We start from the raw sequence: 5729 nt of genomic DNA, 5'->3' as shown, positions 1-5729 counted from the left end.
TTTGTGATTTGTACTGTAATACTGTACATCATTATTGCTGTGTCCCATTTTACTTACTCTCAATTTGATCAATACATGTATCAACTTAAATTTATACAGAGATGTACATGCAGATCATATTATTTGATTGTTTTAATAGTTAACTCTTTATTTTTATATGATCTAGTAAAGAATATATAAGCCTTAGGGCCTTTCTAACGTGATCTCATGGTACATTATACATGATGTAGATTGAACGTACACCATCAAAAATTAATACCCCTTTAGAAACGTGAAACCATTATTCTCAGATTCAAGAGTCACTTCTCTATATTTTTCAGTATTCCACCCTATATTTTGGGTGCTCCTACTTGTATCAAGCATACTGCTGGGCCTACACATCGATAATATACTTTTATGTTTTCCCTATGAGCTATTTTTATTCATATACAAGTACCCTGCCATGGCTCCCCCAAAAATACTCCATTATAAATAAAAGCAAATATTACGATATATCGTATTAAGTGAAAAGTAAATCAAAAGAATACCGCTGGGTCAATAACTTTTAGATGTGAGTTGTAAAATGTTTTATGAACCTTTTGAAGGACTGAACTTTGGTAAGACTGTATAGTACTAATAGCTACATGTATATTGATCTTGTACCAAACCTGTAGTAAAAATTGAATCACAAAAAAATATATGATAATCTTGGGTTCACCAACATCTAAATAGCTTTGTTTGTGTAGATGATTAAATGTTTGAATCTCATAGATTTTCCTCTTTGTAAATTCACCATTATAAACTTATATATCTGAGTAAATCTCATCCTCTGTTTGTACTTTATCCGTTTCTAGGATCATCCTTACGTGCATTAATATGTCATAAAAACAAATTGAGTGACTTGCAGGTTCCTCGCTGACCTTCGTTGATTTAGAATTTGAAAATATATTGTATGGAAAAAAGACTAAATGATTTTTTTCATAAATTTATTCTAATAATCATGTTATCATTTGGGAGATAAAAAAGTTATGAAACACACACATGGTGTGATAAAGAGATGATAAAATAAAGACATTTTATTTGCCAAGGATAGTTATCAGGGATTGCTGTGCTGAGGTGGGTGCACTTTTATAGAAGTGCAGAAAGTGCATGAATCTTAGCAAAGGTTCTAGGTTTGATCATGATGAGTCTTGTACATGTTTGAGGACAAGTATGATTAATGAAAGTTATTATTCAAAGGCGTAATATTTCCTCTAGTTATAAGACACGATCATTATATTATTATTATTATTTATTACTATATGTGCATGCAGATATTCTTTTCATTAGACACTATTATTTGAATTAATCTCAAAATAATTTCTTGGATAAATTTTTAGTATAATGTCTCTCACAAAACATTAGAAAATGATCAGGGGGTGTATTCCATCAAAACTGAATCAAAGTCAGATAAAATCAAATATAATGCAAAATTAATTCTGATTTGCTTAAATTGAGTTGCAGTTCAATTTTGGAGTTGTTTAATGCCAACCCTTTCATTGTGTAACACATTGTGGTTTCTGTTTCATGAAGACTGATTATAATAACAGATAAAAATTTATGTGACAAGTTTATTATCAGCCTATCAAATTGAAGGATTTTAATTCAGTAGCTTTTAACTGTTATTTCAAGTGTGTTATTGTAACAAGTAATCTGTTCTATTTTGCATTGGCATTGACGATGTTGAAAGACAAATACTGTATCAAGGCAGGTGTTTAATTGTTTGGTATTTGTGTGGTATTCCCATTGTACTAATTGACTTAACCTTAGGTTTATCTTTGACCAAACTTTCAAGGAGTGTCAGTCACTATAGCCTTGTCAGATGTGGGGGATTCCAGTTGGAGTAAAATTGTTATTTTTCATGGATTAAATTGCCAAAGATTCTCTTATCACGACCAAGACAGGGGCCGTTTAGGTCGGATGATGGGTCGGAGGAAAGACTTGGAATGCCATCCCTCTTCCAATAAGATATGCTTCCAGTATTCTTGGCTTCAAATCTTCCCTTAAGACATACCTTTTTTCTCAATAATTAATTTCCCCTTTTATCATGAATATTGTGGTTAGCTTTGCAAATGTTAAATTATTATTCATACATTGTACGCGCTATGGTACTTTTTGTTTTTAGCGCCTCTAAATATCCATTATTAGTATTAGGAGTGCCCGTCTGCACAGGGATGCTCCGACCTTCGTCCGACCAAGATACTCCTACTGGTTTCCTGGAGTATCTTGGTCAGAGGAACTCTGTTCAGACGGGCACTACTCCAACCTTTCCTCCGACTGGGATTCCTCCGCCCCTTCCTCCGACCAAAAGTACCTTTGTCTTGGTCGGCAGAAGAGAAATATCATTGGAATTTTAATCCTTGCATAATAGAATTTTATTCTGACTAGGATCCCATCACCTCTGATCAAGGCTTACATGTATATCATCAAGGTCAAATAAATAATAAAAATCATTTTGAACTTTTGCAATGAAATAAGATGGGAGAAATTTTATGACATTATGAATGCACAATGGATTTTTGTGATCTCTTTGGTAAATTCTTTTGGTCATAAATTTTGAGCAAGGAATATATCCCAGCATTTCATGAAATTGCTTAGGAATTTAGTGTGGATGAAACCTTGTTTAACTTCTTTACTTATGATAATACCATCTTGATGTATTTGTGACTCTCAGCAGAAACTTCATAATTACAATTTAAGTTCATTATAATTGTAATGTGTTTTTAAGTTATCAACTATTTCTCCAACCATTCCTCAATTGTGTATATTATTGTTTTGTCTAATATAAAGGTGATAATATATTTCATTGTACTTCATATGCGAGTTTAATCCATAAATCATATGAAATATCAGTAGAAATACATTTATGTAGTCTGATCATTAGATTTAGAGCATATATGTAAATAAAGATACATATCAATCTTTGTATATTTGAACCAAGATTTATTTTCGAAAATATAAACTTCTCATGTACTAACTTGTACAGATATTGTTCTATGACTAAGGGGTATCATGTGCAAAAGAGAAAACAGTATTGAGTGCGATCATTATAATGGGCAGTTACCATGGTGATGAATGATACATACAATGTATATTGGATTATATACATATACCTGATTCGATATGTATATACATCAAATTTACTCATTTAGAAAAAAAAAACACAATATGGTAATTTCTTGTATAAATCTATCATATGTGCATTTATAGCCAAATTAATTAGTTGCTCGTAGATTTCCATAGTCTCATATTGACATCATTTATCTATGATATAAACTATCGTACTACGTCAATTAAAAACTGAAATGCGATGTATCGGAATATGCTCAGTAACATCCTGTGTCGTTATTTTGGTGATGTTATGACGGTGGGGAAGTGTCCTTTTTTTCCAGTGAGGAAGTTGTTTCTGGTTGTGAGCTTTCTCTATATTTCTGTGAAATAGGAAGGAGTGAGAGGGGATATTCCCAGTTTGTTGGTATCGGATGTGAGTAATGTCGGGATGATGCATTTAGCACTGGTGTCAGACACGTGGGATGGTATTGCTTTTTATGAGGTATCCTTCTCTATTTATATCTTTTGATTTGTCATGTTGATGTGATCTTACTATCTTACATTACAGTATGCATGCAAATATCAAGGATACATGTAGGCTCATAATTAAGAATAAACTACCGTAAGTATTGTTTAATAACTTTTTTTTTAAAGTTTAGAGGGAAAATCAATATATTCTTATTTTTTGTAAATCACATATTTCCTTCTTTTTTTTTTAATAAAAAAGTGCAAAGTCAATTTGTACTGCTGAGCTCTGATACCACTCAGGCATCTTTTTATGAACCCCAAGGCATATGGATAAAAAGTGAATGAATGAATGTTGTTTCTTTTAATAGCAGTAATCAGTAATCACACTCAGCCTATGTTGAAATGGAGATTATTATAGAGAAAATACACTGAGTTGGACTACTGCTGGAAGAGAGAGCACAAAGTTTTTTTTAATTCTTTTTTAAGTTCTTGAAAACTGCACCTCAAATAATGGCATATGAAAAGTGTTTGTTCTGATCCGTACACCTCTACCCTTTCTGCCACCTTGTACTCTTTTTTATAGATTTTTTGGTAACTTTTGAATTTTTGGCAACTTTAAAGGTTTGGAAGTGGTGGCTAAGAAGATTGACTAAGGTGGAATGGGCAGTCCCCCAGCAATGCTGGATTTTGAAGAAAAAAAGTTTGATGACATTTCAGAGTGTTTTTTTTCTCTCCGATATGATTTTCCTGAAGGAAAGAATTACTTGCTTTGATGGGTAAGATTTCTTTCCTACTTTTGACTGATTTATAAAAATCATTATTCAGTTAGTTTGGGGGTGTGAAGGGGGGGGGGGGGGAGTTTTGATGGGGACTCGATCGCTTTGATGATTATAATATGCTAAATGGGTAACCGATATAGGATGTGAAAGTCATTGTAGCTTGTCCAGTACTGTGTGCGCCTCATCGGCGACTGACTGGAATACTCCCCAGGGAGTGGAGGATGTGCACACATTGTGTGCGGGAATGACTGATTGAATCCGATAACCGGGGTAATAATATATCTGTAAAGCGCTTAGACACGTCGTTTCGATGTATTAAGCGCTATATAAAAGTGGATTATTATTATTAATATGTATTGGTAATGATATGCATTATAATATGAGTGATGAATCCAGATCATAAATGTATGTGGTAGAGGTGATGATTATGATGGTGGTGGTGATTATGATGAATGGCCAGTAGTTGTGATGATGAGGGATGGAAGTTCAACTGGTGGGTAATGAATTGCCATGATTTTGATGATGGTGATAAATAGTAGTAGTGATGTTGATGATGGTAATCAAGGTTGATGATTCAAGATTCTTTTATTGGTCAATGTACACATACAAAGAAATTCGGTTTCCAATGGCTTTAACAATAAGTATACACAAAGATGAAAATTGTATTGATGAATATAGTATTCCTTTAATGTGCAGATTTGCAACTAAAGTGATACATAACAATATATCATTAACAATATTGAAAACATTACTATTGTTATGATATACTTTTCATCTTTGTGGGGGTCCTGGGGGAGCTCGATTATATTACAATGTAGTGGTGGTACTGTTGCTGAAGATGATGGATGTACAATATTGATGTTGATATTTCTAACAATGTGGGAATGATGGTTAGAACCTGAATGGTGCAGCATTAGAGTAATTTGTTTAGAGATAGTTGTTCTATAGAACCTGAATATTTGATCGTTCATTCTTTCATTTTAATTTAGTTGTAATTTTGTGGGAGGGTTGGGGCAACAATTCATGACATTACTCAAATGTTTTGTCTCTCATTCATTCATATTCAATAATTTATTAATTCATATGTGGGGGGGGGGGGGTCACATTCATTAACATATTTATTCCCATCTTTTTTAAATTTCCATTCTGTTTCTTTGATACCCTCTTCTTTCCCAATTTTGTCTCCATTACCCCCTCCATCTCTCCCCCCCCCCCCTCTCTCTCCCTAGCTCTCAGGTCTCTCTCTTCCTAACTCTATTATCTCTCACTAATCTACTCCACCTTCTCTTTCCTTTCAAACCTCTTCTTTTATCCCTCATCAGCACTATATATATTTCACATACCAAACACCACATCCTTCTAATACATACAAATGAAAGTAAGCTTTCAAAAAACAACAAAGCAAACACAATA

The sequence above is a fragment of the Lytechinus pictus genome, chromosome 10, assembly GCF_037042905.1.
Source record: "Lytechinus pictus isolate F3 Inbred chromosome 10, Lp3.0, whole genome shotgun sequence".
Lineage (NCBI taxonomy): Eukaryota > Metazoa > Echinodermata > Echinoidea > Temnopleuroida > Toxopneustidae > Lytechinus > Lytechinus pictus.
This window is presented reverse-complemented; position numbering follows the sequence as displayed.